The following is a 12073-nucleotide window of genomic DNA, read 5'->3' as shown; positions in this document are numbered from 1 at the left end:
GAATTTGCAGATAGAATAGAAAATGAGTGCCATGACATAGCATCTAATGTCTTATTAAAATCAAAACCCATGTTGCCTTTAACAGAGGATCAGATTGAAGATTTCAACAATGTAGAACATGTAAACATGCCAAGACTGGTCTTGAGAAAAATATGCGTCAATCCCACATGTGACTTGACATTTTCATGTCTAATGTACAATTTTAAACAATGAGGAAATGCACATACCAAAATTTAATTTTGTCCATATTTTGCATAATTGTATGTATTGAATGATATATATAATAAATTTTTGTTACAAACACACAAAGAGAGAAAGAGGTCCATAATAAATTTATACCTGTTACATCAAGTAACAAGGTACTTGATAGCACTCTAGATTATACTTTATTTAATGCATACATTTTAAGAAAGAATCTTTGTTTATTTTTAGAAAATTGAGGCCAATCTGACGGAGAAAACTACCAACCTTCGCCTTCAACGTGATGCATTACAAGAACAGATAAGAGCTCGACAGGTTTGTTATGTTTTGTTCAAAACTTATTCTGTGCACAGATTTTTAAATTTATCAGGGTATGTGATATGGTAATGGATATTCAATAAAAGCTTCAAGTTCAACTGTGTGTGTGTGTGTGTGTGCGTGTAATATATATATATATATATATATATATATATATATATATATATAGGATAAAAAGGAAGGAGGGCCACAAGGGCTAAATAAAAAGTGAAAGACGAGAGAAAAAAATAACAGGACACAGAAAAAATCAAATTTTCGTGATGGTATGTCACATCTTCAGGAGTAGAGAGACGTTGTAGTACTTGGTGACACTTGACTTCCTTCAGAAAATTAACACTCTCCCACAATTACCTGCCAACACTATCCTTGCCACCATCGATGTTACTTCTCTATATACCAACATACCTCACTCCCATGGCCTCTGCTCCATAGAATCCTTCCTCAACAACAGACCAAAACCCTACAACCCCAGTTCTAATTTCCTAACCCATCTAGCTCACCTTGTCCTCACGTGCAACAACTTCACCTTCGAGGACAAGCACTATCTCCAAATCCGGGGCACAGCCGTGGGTACCAGAATGGCCCCATCCTATGACAACCTGTTCATGGGCAAAGTTGAAAAAGAGTTCCTGGAGACCCAATCTCTCAAACCTCTCCTCTGGCTCCATTTCATCGATGCCAGCTTCATGCTTTGGACACATGGAGAACCTTCCCTGATCACCTTCCTAGACAAACTTAACCACTTCAGCTCCATCAATTTCACCTGGACTCACTCCACCAACCAAATCACCTTCCTGGATGTGGATCTGCACATGAAGGAAGGACATTTGGAAACCTCCATCCACATCAAACATACCAACCATATTCAATACCTACACTTCTCCAGCTCCCATCCGTTCCACACCAAGAAAGCCATCCCATTCTCCCTGGCCCTCAGAGGTCAATGCCTCAACACCTCACCCACCTCCCGACAGAACTATAACCTCCGCTTACACCAAGCCTTGACCAACTGTGGATATCTTTCCACCCTGGTCACTAAACAAATATCTGCTTCATACACTCCCACCAAGAAACCTGCCACCAATCCCCCTGTACTTGTCACCCAATATCACCCCCACCTCAACAAAATCAGACACACTCTACGTTCCCTCCTTCCCATCCTGCACAGTGATCCTGACACCAGAAATACCTCCCCGACAAGCCCAGAGTTCTTTTCAAACGTCCTCCCAATCTCCAGAACATACTGCTCCACCACAATCCACCTACTCACAATCAATTCCCAAAGGCCCACAAATGCAACCGCCCAAGGTGCAAAACCTGCCCCCATATTTGTCACTTCCCGCACCCTCCAGATCCACACTGCCACCAGCAAATTCACCCTCTACCCCAAAGGAACCTGCTACAGCTCTAACCTATTTTATATCCTCACCTGCAACATCTGTGGGAGCTTCTACCTGGGGGAAACATCCACAGCCCTGAACCTCCGCATCAACAACCACCGCTCCTCTACCCAAAACCTGGACTTTGCTGTTGCCATTCACACCAATCACCACAATATTCATTTTAATGACTGCTTCCAGGTAGCGATCGTCCACTCCTTGCCCCAATCCACCAACACCTCAATACGTAGAAGATGGGAGAGGGCCTACATATCGACCATGAATGCAACCACACACCCAGGCCTGAACAAGGCCACCCAGTAACACCCCTGAACCCCTATCCTCACCCTCACCACCACTTTTCCCCAACCAACCCCCCCCCCCCACCACTCACAGTTTTCGACAAGCCTGGCGAAAGAACCATCTGTATATTTTTTTGTGGCCTGTCAACACTTTTTTCCTCGGGAGCTGGCAACACTGCAGGTCATGCTTACTCTTCCTTCTTGTCACCAAGTACTACAACGTCTCTCTACTCCTGAAGATGTGACATACCATCACGAAAATTTAATTTTTTTTCTGTGTCCCGTGAGTGTTTCCTCTCTCCTCTGTCACTTTATATATTTATATGTGTGTGTTTGTGTGTTTGTGTGTATAATGTAAAGAAATTACAGATAGTTAAAATGTTTAAAGGTTTTATTAAATTTCATTTAATTTCTGTTTATAATTTTATGATAAATAAGTTTTTGTACTTATATATATTAGTCTTGAATTTGTGTTTTATCTATATTTTGTATATTTTGATGTAAGGCCCATACCCAGCCATAGATCAGAATATGTGGAACAAAGAGAAGATCAGAAATCCTGTTGGTTAATTGGATCAAGTTTTTTTCCTTTCTGCAAAGTTTGTGTAATCGCGATGATGAGGATGATATGATGGAATTTATGAAGAAGCATATTCACAATGAACAGCTATGGCCAGGGTGGAACCCAGAACAATTGGCATTGTAGCGGTCTGTACTAATCACTCCACCGTGGTTGTCAATGAAATGCTGTTGAAGTATTAGATCTGACCAAAAATGCTATGTTAATACTGCAGATAGAGCTAAATGTACAAATGTAGATTTGCAACATTATGATCCAAATTATTGAAAAAAGAAAAAAGTTACAGCATCACCCCTCATCCGAGCAATCAGCCACACAGGCCCACACAGACGCACACAGATAAATATGTCACAAGACATACAGTTTGGTTTGGAGAGAGAGAGAAGTTCCTTTCTGGAAAATGGTAAATTCAACTAAATTAACCTTTTTTATTTGGAATGATCAACTAATCAATTAGCAACTTATCAACAGTTATGCGTGCATAAGAAAAAAAGATCAAACCAAAAATATCGATACTTAACTGAAAACTAGACTGAGGACACTCTCTCTCCCATGACTACCGATAGACAAGAGTAGTTAGTTACCTTTCTGCACGTGCACGTTAACACGTCTACCAATCAGTACCCTTCAATGACGTCACTATTGACATACACTCACTGTTGCCATGTTTAATCCTTACAATCCAACACTTATTTGTTTGGTACTTAGAAATCGCGTTGCTGGTGTTCCACAGGAATTTCCCATTGATCAGAAGATGAAGTTTGTCTGGAGATTTTCTGGGTTATATCCTGCGAAATATACAAAGAAACCAACAAACATCTGACTTCTTTCACAACCTAAGACTATCCAGTTCCCTTTTTCTTTTTGTTTTATGAAACCTTGATAGTCTTTTTATCACATTAAATATGGTTTTGCCCAAGCTTTACTTAACAACTTGTGAATTTTACTGTTTAAATACAGCATTGTGAATTTAGTATTGTCTTTTGAGTGACAATTACATCTCAGTACAATTGTTATAACTTTTTTTCTATGAATGCATTCATATATATTTTGCTTAATCACTACCGCCGGTATAAAAAAATGATTATGTTTACAAACAAGACAAGGACATAACAGTATTGACAAACAAAAGACGAATGATTTCCTTAAAAACGTGTGTTCTGTCGGCAGCGCTTTCCCTTTCATTGAAAGTCAGTACAATGACCTTATGGTATCTGCACTCTGGGCAGATAATGCTTGAGCAAGGTCATGTTATATCTTCGTTGAACAGAAGGGTTTTGCTCACGTTCCAGCGACACGCTAGATGGAGTGAGATAAGGAGCAATACGAAAAGGTCTCTCATAAGGAAAACTGAGTCTTTTCGTTGTGTGCTGTTTCAAGGACGAGATAACCTGCTTTTTGGCAAGAACAAGATCTCCTACTACAAAGGAAATATCCACGAATCATTTTTTGTAAAGCTTATTTCCTTTATCCTAATGTTTGTGCAAAGTGGCTATTGCGTTTTCCCATTCCTCTTTCAATTGTTCTAGAGAAAGGGAATCTTCATTTAAAGTCAATTGCCATTTTATTTCTAAGGGTTCATAAAAGTTTCTGCCCATAAATAGCAAAGCTGGACTTATAAATTGCTGAATTGTATGAACAATTAATTGAATATTGAATTTCTTTTAACCCGTACATCCAATGATTTTGTTGCTTAGAAAAAAATGTTCTCAAAGCACCTTTGAAAGTTTTGATATATCTTTCAGTCAAGTTACTTTGTGGATTGTACGGAGAACAAGTAACGTGTGTGATGCCTAAATTGAACAAACAAGAGGTGAAATATTGTGAAACAAAATAGGAAGCGTTATCAGAAACGACTTCCATACAAATTCCCGTATCTATCAATACATTATATAAATGTTTCACAATTATTTCAGATGAAAGTTGTGTTAGTGGCTCTAAACAACCAAATTTAGACATAGCATCTAAAATTGTAAGTACATGTACATATCCATTACCTGTAGATGTTGGTAGGGGACCGACAATATCTATGTAGTACCTTTGACCTACTTTATGTACTATTTCAGAGGAAAGATTAGTGCCAGGTCTTACATTTCTTTCTTTAGCCTTTTGACAAACATCACAACTCTGACAAAAGGCCTTAACATCTTTGGACATCCCGTCCCACATGAAATGATGTTGAAGATGTCTAAGAGTTTTCTGCCAGTTTCCATGTGCACCACAATATATATTGCTATAGAAATAATCCATTAAGTTATTTCTTAAATGCTGCATCATGCATATTCTGTAAGCCATTCCTTTAGCTCTAGTTTTTTTTATACAATAGTTCCTTCATTAACATATAGTTATTACTCGGTACTTTATTCTTACAGCTAGTTATTATCTCACTCAGTTGTGAGTCTTTGGCTTTTCTTCAGGTAATACATGTTACTATATCGGGTGAGGTCACATTGACAGCTTTAAGCTTTGTAATTCGTCTTCATCCAATTCTTCAGTATGAAATAATTTACTGTCAAATATTCTAGATAAGATATCTGAAGAACTTTATCTTGGGCAGTAATATGTTGAATTTCAAACTTAAAGGTTGACAATTTTTCTATATGGCATGTGTATTTAGTAAATTTCTTTGAATGTTTTATCATCAAAGCCAGACTTAAACGGTCCATTCAAATGATAAATGGTCGTGCTTCCAAATAATATGAAAATTTATACAATGCTAATATTAAACTATACAATTCTATGTCATAAAAAGTTTTGGATTTTTCATTTTGTTCTAGTCTTTTGGAGTGGAAAGACACTAGTCTTAAAGTAGCTGTCTGGTCTTCCTGTAACAGGATTGCCCCATAGCCAGATAGACAGCCATCAGCTTGAACAAAAAATCGCTTATTCATGTCTGATAATTTTAACACTACATTTTCCTGAAAAAATATTTTACATGATCTAATGCTTTTTGTTGACAAGCCCCGCATACAAATTTTACATTTTTCTTTTCAACTCGTTTAACGAACCAATAATTTCTGGGAATATGGCTGTCTATATTATATATATTATATATATATATATATATAGAAAAATATGTAAGAAATCCTACCAATTTCGTCAATCCTCGCAGATTTCTAGGGAGATTTAGTTGCTTAATTGCTTCGACTCGTTCTGGGTCCATTATTAAATTTCCATTCTTAATAAGATTTTTTTTTTTTAGAAACTGTGACTTACTAGGAGAAATGGTAACCCCAAATTTTCTCATTCCGTCTGGCACTATTTTCAAATGTTGAAAGTGAGACTCTTTATCTTTGGAAAATATAATCAAATCATCACAATACCAATAAATAAAGGTTCGTTTTAGATCTCCAAAGATAATTTGTATGGCTCTAGCTAGAGCCGCTGGAGCAATCGTCAATCCGAAGGGAAAGGTACGAAACTGAAATTGATTATCTTAGGTAACGAATGTTGCTACTTTACGGCTCTCTTCATCTAACAAGATTTGATGAAAAACCTTTTTGCAATCCAAAACAGAATAAACATTTCCTTGACTTAAAACTGATAGACTTTCTTCTAGATTACTAGGATGAAACCCATCACACAGTATATGTTCATTTGTCTTAGAATAATGAACAACTAAGCATTTAGATTTGCTTTTCTGATCGACCAAGAAACAAGGTGCAGCATAACTACTATCGGATGGTTCAATTACATTTTGTTCTAGAAAATCTTTAATTATAGCATTTACTTCTTTCCTTCTGTCAGGGGACGAAGCATAGGGAGCTGTGCGAACAGGTGTTTTGTCTTTCATTTTTATAGTGTATACAAAATCCTTAATTAACCATATCTTATCAGTTATTACATCACTGTAAGTTCATTTAACTCACCGATTTTTGAGTGTACACATCCTCTGGAGGATCGATTGAAGTTGCTAAGGCATTCATGGTTGAAGACCGAGAAGTCTTCTTTTTCCAGCTTCTTCGGTTCCATCTCTGAAATGAAGTTTGGGGACACGTTGGTCTTCCTGCAGTTGACTCCATCGAAGTTGATGTTTCCGCAACGGAAATTTTCACATCTCCTTGTGAAGAATTTTCCTGCGAAACATGAGTGGCATTAATTAAACTATCACAGTTCCACACTATAGGCAATGTCTGACACGTTCTCGAAATGAACTATTCCTTGATTCATATTGAAAATTGCTTTAGTTCTTATCTGAAATTTTACGCCAAGAATAGCATCTAAGGGTAAATTGTCCACTACATAAAAGTTCACTGGCCAAGTTAACTTTACTAGACGAACAATCACAGTAACTTGCTTATTAACTTGTAACATAGAGCTGTTACTGGTCATCAATTGATAGAAGTTTTGAGGAACAATCTTTATTGCTCTTTTAGCTTCGAGAAGTTGCAAAGTTGTACTTTTAATTAAGTTATCAGTCAATCCTGTGTCTAAACACATATTGACAGATAGATCCATGTGCAGATAAAAATTGCAGCTACGTGTCCGCAAATCAAGTGTAAGGTGGAATTATTCCCTTATAAATTCACCGCTTCGATTTTATGGACAGATGCGGTCGGTGTGAAACAATAAACCCAGGGTACACTGGTGGGAAGAGAGCAGAGCACTGCCTAATTTTAAATCTCTTCTTTTCCATCTGCAACTACATTCCATGGATGCAAGGGCTCCGAACCAGGGTAGCAGGTGGAGTTTGAGCCTTCTAGGTAAAAAGGTGAAGGTGGGAAAAATTCGAGATGAATTCTAGATGGCGCGGTGGTCTAGTGGGTAGGGCGTTTGACTTCCACATGGAGACGTGGGTTCGATTTTCGTGGTGGGTGACCTAAGGTCAGAATTTTTCCGGCCTTCTTCCCTCAAAAAGTGGCTCCCGGGCTCACCCAGTCTAAAATGAATGGGTGGGGCAACCCTAGGGGATAAATGCGGCCTGAGCATGGTGCTGATCACATCACCTCCAAAATGTTCAAGATCGAAAATGTGTGAGCCTTACACCCACATCCCTTTAATGTGTCTACATGGCACGGTGCTATTAGCACAGATTAAAAAACAAAATCAGATGTGAACATAAGAATGAATGGTGTTACGTCTCTGAGGTCAAAAACTAAGCCATCAGCCCTGAATATGACATTTAAAACAAACAGTAAACTTTTAATAAATATAAATGACAAAGAAATGAAAGTTTCTTCCTTGGTTGTTCCGCCTCTACCCACAAGTGCTTTCAGTATTGCCTGATGTTAAGAGGAAATGATGCCTCTCGCCCAAGCATGACCGTCTCCCCCTCCCTTTCCTAGAAAGACGAGTTTTCCCCGTTTATTTGTAAAAGAACTAATCAATTCCACTCCTTCTCCATAACTATTGGATTTACGACCTTCATATTTTTATGGGACACTTTTCAAAGGTTTATTTCATAATCTATTCACTCAAATTCTGTGTAGCACTAATGATTTCATACTTGATTTTAATTATATTGAGCTTGGCAACAGCGTACAATTGCCTCGCTAAATGGTCGGTTTCTCACTTTCCGATTCTGTTTTCTTCCTCATTTTGAGCGAAGGTAAACAAAACAGGTTTCGGGAATCGATGGGACCAGCGTTGCCAACCTCTCAGCTGCGAAAAGTGCTGATTGAACAGTGAAATTATGCCAAAACGGTACTCAATGGTGCTAGAACATTTATTATTATTATTATTATTATTATTATTATTAAAGAACAAATAAAAAACTGCCACTCTCACTGTACACGAAATCTTGACTTGTTCACACGGGTTCAAAATTGTTTCGTTTCCAGGCAAGTGGTACTTTGTACAGGGATGCGCACCAAAGAGTGTTAGTACTCATGTTTAGAAATTCTTCCAAATATATTTACAAACACAAATAAAAAGAAGCACAGATACGTTTAAACTCATGCTAAAAAATACACATGAAAAATTAAAATCACACACACACAAACCATATTAGCTACACGCAGTTGGGCAGGAACGTTTTTCATTTGGGGGGATACAAAATTCAGCCTCCCATATATATATGTCCAATCAAGTGTCGCAATAATAATAATTAGGATAATTATATTTAATTAAATTAATATATTAATTAATTAACAATGTACATTAATTAATATTGTATTGTTATTATTACATGAATAGGTAAAATATAGTAAAAGAATAGAAATATAACAGCAAGTATTCATTATCTAGCGTACGTGTAGTTAAGATTGCCAAGATTTGCACAAAAACAACTGCCCTGGCAAGGAATTTAATGTCAGATAGAAAAAGAATTGAATATTTATTGAATAACAAAAAAGGAGTTAGATCCAATTAACGAAAAGTAAAGTTCCTGATTAATATTTTATGGATATTATCATTAGTAGTGTGCATAAATCTTTGGAATCCTTCAAAGCCGTATGAGCCAAATTCCTTGCCTTCCAATAAGTTCAGCGGAGAAAACCATCGAGTATGCAGGGTGCAGCAGAAATAACTCCCGGATTTCATTCGTGAATAACAAAGCAACGATAGATGTTATGTAAAATTTTATTTCACAGTTGGAAAGAACAAGGTTTACCATTTTGTTTCCCATATGTACCGAGACAACTCCATGAACTTTTTTTGAGGAAGATGGCACGCAGCTAATGTAACATCTGACCGTTATGTATGGATGTTACGCAACTTCCTGCAACCGTAATCGAACAATCGAACGAACGTGGCAAATTGGCTGTGTGGTTCCAACAGGATGGTGCCACAGCACGCGTATCGATGAACGTGCTACGTGAAATGTTTCCAGGGCGTCTGATCTCACTTTTAAGTAGTCACCTTCCATGGCCAACTCGTTGCCCCTAGCTCGCACCCTGCGACTTCTTTCTATGGGAGTACCTGCAGGCTAAAGTTTACCAAGGGAGGCCGAGGACAACCAATGATCTGAAAGATGGTATCCGACAGGAAAGAGCGGCAATACCGACCAGACATGACTAGGAGGGTAATGCAGAACGTCAGGGCGAGACTTCAGAAATGCGTACACCGTGCAGATCGGCATTTGGACGATATCATTTTAAAACAAAGTCAACTATGTCACCCAAAATGGTGACTTGTGGCAATTTTGTAAAAAATAATTGGAACATTTTGTTCTTTGCAAATGTGCAATAAAGTTTTGCATAACATCTATCGTTGCTTTGTTATTCACAAATGAAATCCGGGAGATATTTCTGCCGCACCCTAACTTTTAATTGTTACGCTGTTCAAGCATGGTATTGGCATTGATGAAAATTGAGTATAACAAATGCTAAACAATTATATTTTTATAAATTACTTTTACTACTTGGTAAGTCTTTTGGGGGGTAGGGGTCCGGACCCCCTGGAACCCCACAAAAATGTCCTTGATACCTAGGTATAATGTGAAGCCATGAGAAATATTCTCTTTTAGAACAGCACACACGAATGTCCTGTTATTTAATACAAAATATGCATAAATATTTTTCATTGCTTTTGTTAGAATTTAAGTTAAAAAAAAAAACAGATTTTAAAATCAGATAACAATTCTGAAACATATAAGGCTAATCTCTGGACCTCATTCTGGGCTTATTTGGATTTCACGGAACAGAAAATCAGGAGTGAGGGGGATCTTGAGCCACCCCAACAGGAATAATCATCTCCAACCCACTGGATATAGAAACTACATTATATAGAGTTCCACTTCAGTTCCGTTCTTTCTAATTTTAAAAGTCCCATAGCTACGCATAAAAATATCTTTAAACAATTTATGGCAGGTGTGTACCATATCCAATGCCTTTTAGAAGCCATGTATTTGGTATTTTCTCAGACATCTATAGGGTGTTATATTAAAAAAAAAAAAATGAGTTCAGATGGTTCCCAATCAACTCGTAAGAAGTCTAACTTTGAAATATTTGTGAAAAATATGACAAATCATTTATTTGTAATGTAATTAGCTGTACCTAATGACGCTCTTCAAGTACTGAAAGTAATATCATTCGGTTCATTTACAAAACCGAAATCCTTCAGCTCTCAGAAGTAGCAAGGAAAGCCATACCCTCAAAAGTTTATTCTTTCTTTTCAATTTTTGGTGGACAATGTGAAGAGCCGGCCAAGGTTTATTTTCGTATGTAGTGGTATTAAATGCAGATACATGCGTGTGTTTTAGGATGACATGTCAATTTCTCGTTTATGTGAAAATGTAAACTTTAATGTAAGCAGAAGCATGTGCGCGTCACAGTTAAAGATTTTCGCATCTACAAAGAAAATCCAAAACACATTCGCACCTCGCCGTACTCCGTGGCGGAGGGGTTAGCATAGCGCGCTATGATGCCTGAGGTCCCAGGTTCGAATCCTGGCCTGCCCATGGGTGTTATTTTTGAGTGTCCATCAATTTCATCATATCATCATCACTCATCCTCATCTTCGCGATTAGCCAAAAGTGGGTGAAATGCGAAGTAAAATAAACCAAATCAATCAATCAAATATTCCCATCTTACTCCCAGAGACCTTGTAAATCCAATCCAAAATCTACCAATAGAACCTGCACTGAGTCTCATTTATCTCGTGCATTCATCTGACTAATGTAATTTTCTTACAATTTGACTTTAGAGTTTAACATAAAATGGCGTTGTGTTTGTGTTGCATTCGATATCACAATTAGATTTTAAGCAATTTATGTCCAATTATAAGTATACCTAATACATAGGTAAAAAATAGTCCACTCTCTGATAAAATCGCAAATTGCACCCTGTTTAAATGTCTAGGAAAGATTTCATTTCACCTAGGAATGGTATCGCGATGCGATGAGTCGAGAATTGTCACAGCCTCATCTTGTATCCTGTGTGGTGAGGTCCTTCTCGTTCTTGTTTGTGCTTATTTTTCTTTCGGTTTCCACTCTGAAGTTATGAAAACTTATTCCAAATTTACCTCATTCTCAGATAGGCTAATCGGCACTCTATTTTTTTAAAAAAATATATCTTAATATATAGGTTTAAGTATAGTTTTCCCAACACCATCTTACAAATTTATGAAAAATATGGGTGAGGTACAGGAGTGCATTGTAACCCCCCCCCCCACCCAGTTGGTCTGTCGTGTCTCGTCTCGTTCGTGTAAGTGTTCCGTTTCGGAAAACACCATTATAAATATTCAAAAGAAAATGGGGTCAGTCATATACTCTTCTGATGAAGATTTGTATCTTATCTTCGAATCGACGCGACCACTGCTTTAGAAATGTGTACCCCCCTTACGCAAAGCAGCAATCGTCTGCAGCGTAATTGTCTGAGAGTCAATCTGATTCCATCGTTCCACACACATTTTAA

At 37.5% G+C, this 12073-nt stretch overlaps 1 long non-coding RNA gene across 1 annotated transcript in view; it reads left to right on the top strand.

Moving 5' to 3' along the window:
• The first annotated feature begins 436 nt into the window (after positions 1–436).
• Positions 437–12073, top strand: part of LOC145996884 (uncharacterized) — a 128573-nt gene continuing 116936 nt past the window's right edge. The window contains exon 1 of the long non-coding RNA XR_014442824.1: positions 437–516. This is a non-coding gene — a long non-coding RNA (uncharacterized LOC145996884). The remainder of the gene's footprint in view (positions 517–12073) is intronic.

The sequence above is a fragment of the Lepisma saccharinum genome, chromosome 13, assembly GCF_977018435.1.
Source record: "Lepisma saccharinum chromosome 13, izLepSacc3.1, whole genome shotgun sequence".
Classification (NCBI taxonomy): domain Eukaryota; kingdom Metazoa; phylum Arthropoda; class Insecta; order Zygentoma; family Lepismatidae; genus Lepisma; species Lepisma saccharinum.
The sequence above is the reverse complement of the archived record's forward strand: the minus strand, read 5'-3'. Positions and strand labels throughout refer to the sequence as shown.